Raw genomic sequence first — 15,771 nt, 5'->3', positions numbered from 1 at the left:
CCAGTCTGAGGCGCTGTGACCCTTGCCGCACACGCAAGTCTGAGGGCTTGGGTCATTAGTGTATTCTCCAGTCTGAGGCGCTGTGACCATTGCCGCACACGCAAGTCTGAGGGCTGGGTCATTCATGTATTCTCCAGTCTGAGGCGCTGTGACCCTTGCCGCACACGCAAGTCTGAGGGCTGGGTCATTCATGTATTTTCCAGTCGGAGGCGCTGTGACCCTTGCCGCACACGCAAGTCTGAGGGCTGGGTCACTCATGTATTCTCCAGTCTGAGGCGCTGTGACCCTTGCCACACACACACAAGTCTGAGGGCTGGGTCATTCATGTATTCTCTCGTCTGAGGCGTTGTGAACCTTGCCGCACACGCAAGTCCGAGGGCTGGGTCATTCATGTATTCTCCCATCTGAGGCGCTGTGACCCTTGCCGCACACGCAAGTCTGAGGGCTGGGTCATTCATGTATTCTCCAGTGTGAGGCGCTGGGACCCTTGCCGCACACGCAAGTCTGATGGCTGTGTCATTCATGTATTCTCCAGTTTGAGGCGCTGGGACCCTTGCCGCACACGCAAGTCTGAGGGCTGTGTCATTCATGTATTCTCCAGTCTGAGGCGCTGGGACCCTTGCCGCACACGCAAGTCTGAGGGCTGGGTCATTCATGTATTCTCCAGTCTGAGGTGCTGGGACCCTTGCCGCACACGCAAGTCTGAGGGCTGGGTCATTCATGTATTCTCCAGTCTGAGGCACTGGGACCCTTGCGGCACACGCAAGTCTAAGGGCTGGGTCATTCATGTGTTCTCCAGTCTGAGGCGCTGGGGCCCTTGCCGCACACCCAAGTCTGAGTGCTTGTGTCATTCAAGGGTTCTCCAGTCAGAGGCGCTGGGGCCCTTGCCACACACGCAAGTCTGAGGGCTTGGGTCATTCATGTGTTCTCCAGTCTGAGGTGCTGTGACTCTTGCCGCACACGCAAGTCTGAGGGCTTCGGTCATTCATGTATTATCCAGTCCGAGGCGCTGTGACCCTTGCCACACATGCAAGTCTGAGGGCTTGGGTCATTCATGCATTCTCCAGTCCGAGGCGCTGTGACCCTTGCCACACATGCAAGTCTGAGGGCTTGGGTCATTCATGTATTCTCCAGTCTGAGGTGCTGTGACCCTTGACGCACATGCAAGTCTGAGGGCTTGGGTCATTCATGTATTCTCCCGTCTGAGGCGCTGTGACCCTTGCCGCACACACAAGTCTGAGGGCTGGGTCATTAATGTATTCTCCCGTCTGAGGCGCTGTGAACCTTGCCGCACACGCAAGCCTGAGGGCTGGGTCATTCATGCATTCTCCAGTCTGAGGCGCTGTGACCCTTGCCGCACACGCAAGTCTGAGGGCTTGGGTCATTCATGTATTCTAAAGTCTGAGGCACTGTGACCCTTGCCGCACACGCAAGTCTGAGGGCTGGGTCATTCATGTATTCTCCAGTCTGAGGCGCTGGGACCCTTGCCGCACATGCAAGTCTGAGGGCTTGGGTCATTCATGTATTCTCCAGTCTGAGGCGCTGGGACCCTTGCCGCACATGCAAGTCTGAGGGCTTGGGTCATTCATGTATTCTCCAGTCTGAGGCGCTGTGACCCTTGCCACACACGCAAGTCTGAGGGCTGGGTCATTCATGTATTATCCAGTCTGAGGCGCTGTGACCCTTGCCGCACACGCAAGTCTGAGGGCTTCGGTCATTCATGTATTATCCAGTCTGAGGCGCTGTGACCCTTGCCGCGCACGCAAGTCTGAGGGCTTGGGTCATTCATGTATTATCCAGTCTGAGGCGCTGTGACCCTTGCCGCGCATGCAAGTCTGAGGGCTTGGGTCAGTCCAGTTCATGAAGCTTTATTCGGTTCAAAAAATGACCTTAAAAGCAATGCAAACAGGCAACAGTTAAAAGTACAAACATAATTAAAAACTCATACTTTTTCTAAAAGCCATAGATTTACATATAAAACTGGCAGTATAAAAACATATATCGGGGTGGTCCAAATTATACAACAAACACATAGCATCCTCCACATTTAAGACTCCATACTTAAGAAATAATGGTTTTAAAAAAGAGATCCTACATTCTGAAATAGGGGGAAATGAGCATAAAGTGCATTGTGCTTTGCTTGGAATGTCCGTCACAGGGACACGGACCCACAGGGGGCCTTTTAGGATGTGGGAAAGCCACTAGTACATGAGCAATGCCAACTCTTAATCTGGTCAATACAAACCTATGCATTGGCCAGGTTACTACGTTCAGATAACGTTGAAATCCCTCAACAGCAATATATTTATTGTAAGATTTAACAGTAGCGAGGGAATTAGTTATTACTGAACGTTTAAGAGCTTTATGTGACATAAAGTTTTCTAACAACAAATTAATATCAAAGATGCTTTTATAACAATCTACAACATATTTAAGCCACGGTATCTGCATACAGTTGTCTAATCCAAGGCAATCCCTAATTATGAGTTGATTGAACTCGGTCTCTTCCTTAAGCCAAATGGCTCGATAAAGCAATAAAGGCCTAAGTGAGGCGAGCTCTGTTAGGTGAAAAACCCCTGCCTCTCTATGAATCAACTCTGTTGGAGCAGATTTAAGGAGGCACAGTAATTTCTTGAGAAAGTTGTTTTCTTCTATCTGTAGACAATCAGTTTTGCAGTAGCCCCAAAGCCCCGCCCCGTAAAGGGCAATGGATACACTGCGTGCCTTGTAGATTTCCAGCATATCCTTGATTCGCCTATCCCCCAGTTTTGACGCAAATTTAAAAATGCCATAAGAGCTTTTGCTCATTTTAGTTCGAACATTCGTTACTTCGTGCCCCCACCTACCATCACTGGTAAAAGTAACCCCCAGGTAGCAAAAACTATTCACATTCTGCACTTTGACCCCTTCTATAAAAAAGGGGTAATTTCTGCCCACTTTAGTCCCACAGATCATAGTATGAGTTTTATTCTTATTGATCAGCAGTCTCCTGCTCCCAATAAATTCAGTGAACTTGTCCATCAAGCGCTGCAGACCAAGGGGTGTCCGGGATAAGAGCACCGCATCATCTGCATATAGCAGAACTGGGACACTATCCCCTGCAACCTGTGGCGCATCAGCCTTGATAGTTTTCAAGGCGGCTTCAACCCCATTAACAAAGAGGGTAAATAAAAGGGGCACAAGGACACAACCCTGCCTAATTCCCCGTTGAACTTTAAAATTACTAGTACATTCCCCGCTGACACCATACCGGACGCATGTTTTCAGCTTACTGTATAGTCTGGCGAGAAAAAAGATAATTTCTTTCGGGGCACCCATATCAAGCAAAACTGTCTGTAGGAGAGTAGGGTCTGCAATCCTATGATCACCCAGATTTTTGCTTTTTGCTGCACTGGTTTACGACTTTCCCTGGCTGTGGGCCTGCTAATCAGACCCACAGCCTAGCTGTTCTCTCTATCCAAATTGTACTCAGGTACTGAATTGGCACTGGGCCCTCTCCAAGTCCCTGTACCCAGGGCTGAGGTGCACCCAGAAGTCTCCCAGGGGCTGAAGCATGTATTGTGCCACCCCTGGACTGACTAACTAAACTGACACAACTGGCTGCACGACAGCTGGGGCAAGGTGGTGTACTCACCCTTTGCTTTAGATATAGTATACCTATATCTAACCCTAAAATGGACACACAGATCTCCTATCAGTCACTCCTATGGCAGGCCTTAACAATCCTGAAGGCAGAGGGCTTGGAATCGTGTGAGATGGTGCTCTGGCATGAGCTGAGCCTGTCTGCGGCTTTCGGGATCTATCCCTTAACCGTTTCCATGATATCGCATACCATATACTCTTAAGTGCATTATAATCCTCGCGGTTATATGCCAACTCTGGTATCGCTTTATCAAAACATGTCGAGTAAGGTGTCATACGAATTGGAATACTAACCCCTCGCCAATTCTGGCGACGGGGTTAGCATTCCACCCTTCTAGAGGGACACGACATGTATGTAACCCCTAACCCCGGTTAAAGTCCAACAGAGCCTCAGCTCCACAAAATGGATGCTGCCACCGAGACACAAGTCTGCCCTCCTGCTGCTGGGAGTCCTCCCAGAGCAGGAGATAAGGACAAAGGGTTTCCTGCCAGGGGCGGTGCCAGCACCGTCCCAGACAGGATTTTGTGTATCCTAGGTAGGCAGGGCTTCAGAGGAAGGTGACTGCAAGTGGCACCCCGGTGCTCACTATGCATAGGCCGGCTTGAACCAGTTCCAGGGACACTCCAGACCCTGAGCTGGGGAAAAGCCCGCCAAGGAAGTGGGTGTAACCACCCCCCTCCTGGTCCCACCCATAGGGCAGGACCTAGTCGCGTGCCAGCCCCCTTTTCCCAGATAAAGGTAGGAGCAGGCCCCCTTCCAAATTAGATCATCTTTGGAATCAAGACACGACTTTCTGCGAAAGGACTTCAAGATTTCCTTCTTCAAGATTCTCCCTTGTGACTAAGGAGTAGTCACCCTGCATCCGCAGGCACCATCGCAAGAACACTGCGGTCTGCTGTAAGTCCTTCCTCCGGAATCCGACTGCCCAGCTCGACAAGACACGGCTTCCCTGGCACCTCCGACCTCTACTCACCTCTACAGCCAAGCTGAGAACCGTGAGTGCGACGAGACCTCAAGGGACCGACTATTGCCAAGACTGCACGACTTCTGCACAGCAAGCCCGCCGAGTAATTTCCTGGCGAGCGCTTTGGGGTCCGAGAAGCCCCGACCATTAGCAGCTCCAGCACCGAAGAGCAGCCCCCCAGCATCTCCACGATCGGCGTGGGGCCCTTCTGCTTCTTGCTGCTCACCGCGTTGTTTGGCTACTAGCCCGCTGGCTTGTGGCCTTCTGAACGACGCCCGACGACATCACTGCTGCTGGTCTGGTTGCTCCAGACTGGCTCTTGCTCCCTTCCAGAAGAGGAGCACCCCGGACCCTCCTGGTCCACTCAAGACGCCATTTTGAGTCCACCGCGTGGGCTTGAATTAGCCAAGGCTTTGTTGCCCAATCCTGGGTTCTTCGACGCCGACAGCTTCATCCATCGTGGGACAGCTCGCCTCTCCATCCTGGTCGCCGACAATGCCTCCTGGTCCGTGAGATCTGCAGAGCACAGTGTCGCCCACCCACCTAGTCGAGGTGACTACCATCCGGTGCCCTCCTGGTGCCCACTGACTACTGGCTAGTAGTCACGAACTTGGTCCCCTCTGCTTTCAGGTGTCATCCATCTTCCAGATCCAGGCTTGGATCACTTCGAACTATCTTCACTGGTCGCCTGCCAGCATCTTTCTTCCAGGCTCCTGGTCCGGCAACGAGGATTCCCGACGTCTTTTGAGACATATGCAGCTGCAGCCCCTGGGCTAGGTAACTTCGGCATTTCGGTGCCCCAGCATAGCCTCACTATCCAAGGGTCAGGATCCACTGTCGTTTTCTCCCTACCAGGTCGGGTTCGCCCGTGAACACTAACTTTAACGTTACTAGCTACCATAGACTTTGTCCCGCATCCCGCGTGAGAGTGCACACTCTGCACCCGAGTCCCCTAGGCCTCCTAGAAGTAATCTAACGATTCCCTAGTCAAGTCCTAGCGATTCCAAAGCCTATTAGTACTGTACTTACCTGCTAGTAATTTCGCATTCCACTTTCAGAGTATATGGTTTTTCGTGCCCCTCGGGCATTTGTGTATACCGTGCTAACTTAAGTATTTTCGTAGGAGTTTTGTTGTGTGCCTAGCACACTGTCCTCATAAAGAGTACAGGGTTGTTGTGATTCTAATAAATACATTGTTTATTTTCATAACACTTGTGTGGTGTCCTTTCACTGGGTGTTCAAGGGGTAATGTGATGGTAAAACAGCTGGCTTGGCTTAACACGCCCTCTAGAGTCTTAGCCTTAGACTGCTCGTATCCATGCTACTAGGATAGCTGGTCTATAAGGTTGACTTACAACCAATCATCAATAAGGGTTGTTTGGACTGATATATAGTGATCACTAGAATAGTGAACACTGCACATCAGGCCAACTTCTCACATTGGTGAGCAGCGGTTGGGATTTGAGCTTGCTGTTGTTTTACCACACATATCCTAAGAATATCTTGTGAAAGATCACATAAGTACTAAAGGTACATATAACTTAGCTTAGAATACTCTGAGTTCTACTGAACCAGCTGTTGTAGCTCCTAGGGCCTAGCACACCCTAAACTACAACTCTAGCAAGGGATCAGTAGGCAAACATATAGTGTAGGTAAGTGCACCACTTACACCTCACTAGAAAAGCATGTCTAACCATGGAGAGTCCACTGAGACTCCCCTGGTAAGTGTTGACCCTCCACAGGTCACTTCCAGATATGCAGCTCTCAGTTTCCAGGAGATGAGACAAGCCTGTACCTCCAGGAAACTGAAGCAGGGGTCTAACCCCACCATTCCCTTTCTGATAGGTCTCTTAGAGACATATGATGCCAGAAAGATTTCTCAGTTACATGAGAACATGCCAGCCTTAGAGGGAACCTCTGGGGATCCAGACCTCCCCAACACTGCTACTGCAGTTGAGGAGGAGGAGGATCAGGAGGAACTCTCTGGGGATGAGGTAGACAAAGGTCTTGAGGTAGTCAGAAGGCTAACCAGGGCCAACTTAGACCTACTTGGGGAAGGATCTGGGGGACCCCCAGTACTGACCCTAATAAGGCCTAACCTTGGAGTTAGGAGAGATAGATCTCTTTCTAGGGACTCCAATAGATCTCTGCACTCTAATGCCTCTTCCCAGAGTAGGAGGAACTCTCCACAGAGGAGAGTGACTTCCCCTCAGAGAATAGAGCATGAAGCTAGAATGAGACAGGCTGCTCTGAGGATTGAAAGGGAAGAACTTGCCCTGGCCAAAGAAAAGCTTGCCTTTGCTAGAGAGCAGCAGATGAGTGGGCTAGCTCCCACTGGTGGCAGCAATCTCCCAAGAGATAGAGAGAAGGGTTTAGATACTAAACACCTGACTAAAATAGTGCCCCCCTTTAAGCAAGGGGATGATATCCAGAAATGGATGGCTGCTTTGGAGAGGGCCTGCACTGTGCAGTGCATTCCCCGAAGTCAGTGGGCAGCTATACTGTGGCTCTCCTTTGATGGTAAAGGTAGAGATAAGCTCCTCACTACAAGAGTGGAGGATGCTAATGATTACCAGGTCCTGAAAAATGCACTGGTTGATGGGTTTGGTTTAACCACTGAGCAGTACAGGTTGCTGTTCAGAGACACCCAGAAAACTCAGTCTCAGGACTGGTCTGACTTTGTGGATTGTGCCACTAAGGCTTTGGAGGGCTGGTTGCTGGGTAGCAAGGTTACAGATTACACAGGATTGTATAATCTTATGATGAGAGAACAAATTTTAAACAATTGTCAGAACCAGTTGTTGCACCAGCACCTTGTTGATTCAGATCTGACCTCTCCCCAAGAATTGGGAAAGAAGGCAGACAAATGGGTCAGGACAAGGATCAAGCAGACCCAGAACCAGAACCAGGGTGGTCAGAAGAAAGCAGACCAGAAGGGTAATGCAAAGAGTGAACAAAATGACCAGAAGTCTTCACCAGGTCCCCAACAAACCAAAGAGGGTGGGGGTCAGGCTTCCCAGAAGAAGAAGACTCAAGAAGGCCAGTTAAAAAGGTGGTGCCAGTACTGCAAAAGTAAGTCTCACTGGTTTAGTGAGTGCACCAAAAGAGGAGGACAAACTCCTGCCACTACAGCCCCTAAGGCAACTGCACCCCCTAGTACAGTCAGTAGTGGTAGTGTACCTCCCAAGGCATTAGTTGGGTTAACCTTGGGTACTGAGGGGTCTGACAACTTAGTTGGCACACTCACTCAGGCTGTCCTTGTCTGTACAGGGGATATAGATATGTCCCCTGAGATAAGTCCCAATACTTTGGGCAAATACAGTCAGACACCTTTGATTAATGGCAAAATGGCTCAGGCCTATAGGGACACTTGTGCCAGTGTCACCATGGTGACACCTAACTTTGTGGACCCTGGGCAGATCATGCCAGGTACAGATTTCCTGGTGACCAATGCCAGCAATGTCACTACTAGTCATAGTGTGGCGATTGTGGCTTTCTCCTGGGGTGGAGTGAAGGGACAAAAGAAAGTTGTAGTAAGTTCAGACCTCCCAGTTGATTGTTTGTTGGGCAATGATTTGGAGTCATCACAATGGTCAGAAGTGGAGCTGAGGACTCACATGGAAATGTTAGGCTTGCCAGCACATGTGCTTGCTGTGACTAGGTCACAGGCCAGAAAATGCCCCACTGAACAGGTGCTGGATCCTGAAATTATGGACCAGACACCTTCCAAGAAGAAGAGCAGTAGGGTTAAGGCTTTGCCTTCCCCCTTGCCCCAGGTTGAGGATCAGGTCTCTGAGGAGGCTGATCTGAGAGAACTGAGGGAAACTGAGCCTAAAGAGCTTGAACTTGATCAAGTTGAGTTTCTGGGCTCAGGGGGACCCTCCAGAGCAGACCTGGGGAAGGCACAGTTAGACTGCCCTTCCCTTGAACCCCTCAGACAGCAGGCTGCTGCTGAGGCTGCAGGGAATGCCACAGGTGCCCACAGGGTATACTGGGAAGATGGACTCCTGTACTCTGAGTCAAGAGACCCCAAGCCTGGTGCAACCAGGAGGCTGGTCATCCCCTTGTCTCTGAGAGGTTTCCTTCTCACCTTGGCCCATGAGATTCCCCTTGCAGGTCACTTAGGCCAGACAAAGACTTGGGACAGGCTTGTCTCACACTTTCACTGGCCCCACATGAATGAGAATACCAAGGAGTTTTGTCGCTCCTGTGTTACTTGCCAAGCCAGTGGTAAGTCAGGTGGCACAACAAAGGCCCCCCTCATACCACTACCTGTGGTGGGGGTTCCCTTTGAAAGAGTGGGGATTGACATTGTTGGTCCAATGGAACCCCAGACAGCATCAGGCACAAGTTTATACTGGTGGTGGTGGATCATGCCACCAGGTATCCTGAAGCTATACCACTTAGGACCACTACAGCACCTGTAGTGGCAAGAGCCCTAGTTGGAGTGTTCTCCAGAGTGGGTTTCCCTAAGGAGGTCGTTTCTGACAGAGGTACAAACTTCATGTCAGGATATCTGACTGCAATGTGGAAGGAGTGTGGTGTGAACTACAAGTTCACCACACCCTATCATCCACAATGCAACGGGCTTGTTGAGAGATTCAACAGGACCCTGAAAGGGATGATTCATGGACTACCTGAAACTCTTAGGAGAAGATGGGATGTCCTGATCCCCTGCCTCTTGTTTGCTTACAGAGAGGTCCCACAGAAGGGGGTTGGCTACAGCCCTTTTGAGCTTCTGTATGGGCATCCTGTAAGAGGACCCCTGTGTTTGGTGAAGGAAGGATGGGAGAGACCTCTCAAAAAGCCTGCAACCAACATAGTGGACTATGTACTTGGTCTCCGCTCCAGGATGGCTGAGTATATGGAAAAGGCATCTAAAAACCTTGAGGCCAGCCAAGAACTTCAAAAAGCTTGGCATGACCAAAAGGCTGTTCTGACTGTGTACCAGCCAGGACAGAAGGTGTGGGTGCTGGAGCCAGTGGCCCCAGCAGCTCTGAAAGATAAATGGTCTGGGCCCCACACCATCATTGAGCAAAAGGGAGAGGTTACCTACTTGGTGGACCTTGGAACTCCCAGGAGCCCTCTCAGAGTGCTCCATGTTAACAGGCTCAAGGCATATGTTGACAGGAAGGACATGAGCTTGCTCATGGCCACAGATGAGGGACAGGAGGAAGAGAGTGACCCTCTCCCAGACCTGCTCACTCAGAATCCTGATGATGGATCAGTTGATGGTGTTGTCTTTTGTGGCAGCCTCACTGAACATCAGCAACAGGATTGCAGGCAAGTTCTGCAATCCTTCAGACATATGTTCTCTCTGACACCCAGCCAAACTGATTGGTGTACCCATGATGTTGACACTGGAGACAGTCTGCCTGTCAAGAGTAAAATCTACAGACAGCCTGATCATGTTAGAGACTGCATCAAAACTGAAGTGCAGAAAATGTTGGAGCTGGGAGTCATTGAGCCCTCAGATAGCCCTTGGGCTAGCCCAGTAGTTCTAGTGCCAAAGCCTCACACCCAGGGTGGTAAGAAAGAGATGAGGTTTTGCGTAGACTACAGAGGCCTCAATGCAGTCACTAAGACTGATGCCCACCCAATACCAAGAGCAGATGAACTTATAGATAAATTGGCTTCTGCCAACTTCTTAAGTACATTTGATTTGACAGCTGGGTATTGGCAAATCAGGTTAGCTGAGGAGGCCAAACCCAAGACAGCATTTTCTACCCCTGGTGGGCATTATCAGTTTGTGGTAATGCCCTTTGGTTTGAAAAATGCACCTGCCACCTTCCAAAGGTTGGTGAATCAAGTACTCACTGGGCTGGATGACTTCTGTGCAGCATATCTTGACGATATTGCTGTCTTTAGCTCCACCTGGGAGGATCACCTGGTCCACCTGAGGAAAGTGTTAGAGGCTCTGCAAAAGGCAGGCCTCACTATCAAGGCCACAAAGTGCCAGATAGGGCAGACACAGGTTGTATACCTGGGCCACCTTGTAGGTGGAGGCCAGGTTCAGCCACTGGAGAGTAAGATACAGGCCATCAAGGACTGGACTCCTCCAATCACCCAGACTCAAGTTCGAGCTTTCTTGGGCCTGACTGGGTACTATAGGAAGTTTGTCAGAAATTATGGGTCCATAGTGACCCCTCTTAATGACCTGACAAGCAAAAAGATGCCAAAGAAAGTTCAGTGGACAGCAAGCTGTCAGAAAGCATTCAATGACCTAAAGCAGGCCATGTGCACAGCACCTATCCTAAAGAGTCCAGATTACTCCAAGCCATTCATTGTCCAAACAGATGCTTCTGAGTTGGGTGTGGGAGCTGTTCTGTCTCAACTGAATTTTGATGGTAATGATCAGCCTATTGCTTTCATTAGTAGGAGGTTGACACCCAGAGAGAAAAATTGGTCAGCTATTGAGAGGGAGGCCTTTGCTGTGGTTTGAGCCCTGAAGAAGCTGAGGGCCTACTTGTTTGGCACTCACTTCACCATTCAGACCGACCATAAGCCCCTCTTGTGGCTAAATCAGATGAAGGGTGAAAACCCCAAACTGCTTAGGTGGTCCATTTCCCTACAGGGGATGGATTTTACAGTGGAGCATAGACCTGGTACTGATCACAGCAATGCTGATGGGCTCTCCAGGTATTTCCACTTAGAGCAAGAAGACTCACCTGGTCATGGTTAGTTTATTGTCCCAAAGTTTGGGGGGGGGGTCATGTAGGAGAGTAGGGTCTGCAATCCTATGATCACCCAGATTTTTGCTTTTTGCTGCACTGGTTTACGACTTTCCCTGGCTGTGGGCCTGCTAATCAGACCCACAGCCTAGCTGTTCTCTCTATCCAAATTGTACTCAGGTACTGAATTGGCACTGGGCCCTCTCCAAGTCCCTGTACCCAGGGCTGAGGTGCACCCAGAAGTCTACCAGGGGCTGAAGCATGTATTGTGCCACCCCTGGACTGACTAACTAAACTGACACAACTGGCTGCACGACAGCTGGGGCAAGGTGGTGTACTCACCCTTTGCTTTAGATATAGTATACCTATATCTAACACTAAAATGGACACACAGATCTCCTATCAGTCACTCCTATGGCAGGCCTTAACAATCCTGAAGGCAGAGTGCTTGGAATCGTGTGAGATGGTGCTCTGGCATGAGCTGAGCCTGTCTGCGGCTTTCGGGATCTATCCCTTAACCGTTTCCATGATATCGCATACCATATACTCTTAAGTGCATTATAATCCTCGCGGTTATATGCCAACTCTGGTATCGCTTTATCAAAACATGTCGAGTAAGGTGTCATACGAATTGGAATACTAACCCCTCGCCAATTCTGGCGACGGGGTTAGCATTCCACCCTTCTAGAGGGACACGACATGTATGTAACTCCTAACCCCGGTTAAAGTCCAACAGAGCCTCAGCTCCACAAAATGGATGCTGCCACCGAGACACAAGTCTGCCCTCCTGCTGCTGGGAGTCCTCCCAGAGCAGGAGATAAGGACAAAGGGTTTCCTGCCAGGGGCGGTACCAGCACCGTCCCAGACAGGATTTTGTGTATTCTAGGTAGGCAGGGCTTCAGAGGAAGGTGACTGCAAGTGGCACCCCGGTGCTCACTATGCATAGGCCGGCTTGAACCAGTTCCAGGGACACTCCAGACCCCGAGCTGGGGAAAAGCCCGCCAAGGAAGTGGGTGTAACCACCCCCCTCCTGGTCCCACCCATAGGGCAGGACCTAGTCGCGTGCCAGCCCCCTTTTCCCAGATAAAGGTAGGAGCAGGCCCCCTTCCAAATTAGATCATCTTTGGAATCAAGACACGACTTTCTGCGAAAGGACTTCAAGATTTCCTTCTTCAAGATTCTCCCTTGTGACTAAGGAGTAGTCACCCTGCATCCGCAGGCTCCATCGCAAGAACACTGCGGTCTGCTGTAAGTCCTTCCTCCGGAATCCGACTGCCCAGCTCGACAAGACATGGCTTCCCTGGCACCTCCGACCTCTACTCACCTCTACAGCCAAGCTGAGAACCGTGAGTGCGACGAGACCTCAAGGGACCGACTATTGCCAAGACTGCACGACTTCTGCACAGCAAGCCCGCCGAGTAATTTCCTGGCGAGTGCTTTGGGGTCCAAGAAGCCCCAACCCTGAGCAGCTCCAGCACCGAAGAGCAGCCCCCCAGCATCTCCACGATCGGCGTGGGGCCCTTCTGCTTCTTGCTGCTCACCGCGTTGTTTGGCTACTAGCCCGCTGGCTTGTGGCCTTCTGAACGACGCCCGACGACATCACTGCTGCTGGTCTGGTTGCTCCAGACTGGCTCTTGCTCCCTTCCAGAAGAGGAGCACCCCGGACCCTCCTGGTCCACTCAAGAAGCCATTTTGAGTCCACCGCGTGGGCTTGAATTAGCCAAGGCTTTGTTGCCCAATCCTGGGTTCTTCGACGCCGACAGCTTCATCCATCGTGGGACAGCTCGCCTCTCCATCCTGGTCGCCGACAACGCCTCCTGGTCCGTGAGATCTGCAGAGCACAGCGTCGCCCACCCACCTAGTCAAGGTGACTACCATCCGGTGCCCTCCTGGTGCCCACTGACTACTGGCTAGTAGTCACGAACTTGGTCCCCTCTGCTTTCAGGTGTCATCCATCTTCCAGATCCAGGCTTGGATCACTTCGAACTATCTTCACTGGTCGCCTGCCAGCATCTTTCTTCCAGGCTCCTGGTCCGGCAACGAGGATTCCCAACGTCTTTTGAGACATATGCAGCTGCAGCCCCTGGGCTAGGTAACTTCGGCATTTCGGTGCCCCAGCATAGCCTCACTATCCAAGGGTCAGGATCCACTGTCGTTTTCTCCCTACCAGGTCGGGTTCGCCCGTGAACACTAACTTTAACGTTACTAGCTACCATAGACTTTGTCCCGCATCCCGCGTGAGAGTGCACACTCTGCACCCGAGTCCCCTAGGCCTCCTAGAAGTAATCTAACGATTCCCTAGTCAAGTCCTAGCGATTCCAAAGCCTATTAGTACTGTACTTACCTGCTAGTAATTTCGCATTCCACTTTCAGAGTATATGGTTTTTCGTGCCCCTCGGGCATTTGTGTATACCGTGCTAACTTAAGTATTTTCGTAAGAGTTTTGTTGTGTGCCTAGCACCCTGTCCTCATAAAGAGTACAGGGTTGTTGTGATTCTAATAAATACATTGTTTATTTTCATAACACTTGTGTGGTGTCCTTTCACTGGGTGTTCAAGGGGTAATGTGATGGTAAAACAGCTGGCTTGGCTTAACACGCCCTCTAGAGTCTTAGCCTTAGACTGCTCGTATCCATGCTACTAGGATAGCTGGTCTATAAGGTTGACTTACAACCAATCATCAATAAGGGTTGTTTGGACTGATATATAGTGATCACTAGAATAGTGAACGCTGCACATCAGGCCAACTTCTCACATTGGTGAGCAGCGGTTGGGATTTGAGCTTGCTGTTGTTTTACCACACATATCCTAAGAATATCTTGTGAAAGATCACATAAGTACTAAAGGTACATATAACTTAGCTTAGAATACTCTGAGTTCTACTGAACCAGCTGTTGTAGCTCCTAGGGCCTAGCACACCCTAAACTACAACTCTAGCAAGGGATCAGTAGGCAAACATATAGTGTAGGTAAGTGCACCACTTACACCTCACTAGAAAAGCATGTCTAACCATGGAGAGTCCACTGAGACTCCCCTGGTAAGTGTTGACCCTCCACAGGTCACTTCCAGATATGCAGCTCTCAGTTTCCAGGAGATGAGACAAGTCTGTACCTCCAGGAAACTGAAGCAGGGGTCTAACCCCACCATTCCCTTTCTGATAGGTCTCTTAGAGACATATGATGCCAGAAAGATTTCACAGTTACATGAGAACATGCCAGCCTTAGAGGGAACCTCTGGGGATCCAGACCTCCCCAACACTGCTACTGCAGTTGAGGAGGAGGAGGATCAGGAGGAACTCTCTGGGGATGAGGTAGACAAAGGTCTTGAGGTAGTCAGAAGGCTAACCAGGGCCAACTTAGACCTACTTGGGGAAGGATCTGGGGGACCCCCAGTACTGACCCTAATAAGGCCTAACCTTGGAGTTAGGAGAGATAGATCTCTTTCTAGGGACTCCAATATATCTCTGCACTCTAATGCCTCTTCCCAGAGTAGGAGGAACTCTCCACAGAGGAGAGTGACTTCCCCTCAGAGAATAGAGCATGAAGCTAGAATGAGACAGGCTGCTCTGAGGATTGAAAGGGAAGAACTTGCCCTGGCCAAAGAAAAGCTTGCCTTTGCTAGAGAGCAGCAGATGAGTGGGCTAGCTCCCACTGGTGGCAGCAATCTCCCAAGAGATAGAGAGAAGGGTTTAGATACTAAACACCTGACTAAAATAGTGCCCCCCTTTAAGCAAGGGGATGATATCCAGAAATGGATGGCTGCTTTGGAGAGGGCCTGCACTGTGCAGTGCATTCCCCAAAGTCAGTGGGCAGCTATACTGTGGCTCTCCTTTGATGGTAAAGGTAGAGATAAGCTCCTCACTACAAGAGTGGAGGATGCTAATGATTACCAGGTCCTGAAAAATGCACTGGTTGATGGGTTTGGTTTAACCACTGAGCAGTACAGGTTGCTGTTCAGAGACACCCAGAAAACTCAGTCTCAGGACTGGTCTGACTTTGTGGATTGTGCCACTAAGGCTTTGGAGGGCTGGTTGCTGGGTAGCAAGGTTACAGATTACACAGGATTGTATAATCTTATGATGAGAGAACAAATTTTAAACAATTGTCAGAACCAGTTGTTGCACCAGCACCTTGTTGATTCAGATCTGACCTCTCCCCAAGAATTGGGAAAGAAGGCAGACAAATGGGTCAGGACAAGGATCAAGCAGACCCAGAACCAGAACCAGGGTGGTCAGAAGAAAGCAGACCAGAAGGGTAATGCAAAGAGTGAACAAAATGACCAGAAGTCTTCACCAGGTCCCCAACAAACCAAAGAGGGTGGGGGTCAGGCTTCCCAGAAGAAGAAGACTCAAGAAGGCCAGTTAAAAAGGTGGTGCCAGTACTGCAAAAGTAAGTCTCACTGGTTTAGTGAGTGCACCAAAAGAGGAGGACAAACTCCTGCCACTACAGCCCCTAAGGCAACTGCACCCCCTAGTACAGTCAGTAGTGGTAGTGT

This window comes from Lissotriton helveticus, chromosome 1_1 (assembly GCF_964261635.1).
Source record: "Lissotriton helveticus chromosome 1_1, aLisHel1.1, whole genome shotgun sequence".
Lineage (NCBI taxonomy): Eukaryota > Metazoa > Chordata > Amphibia > Caudata > Salamandridae > Lissotriton > Lissotriton helveticus.
The sequence above is the reverse complement of the archived record's forward strand: the minus strand, read 5'-3'. Positions refer to the sequence as shown.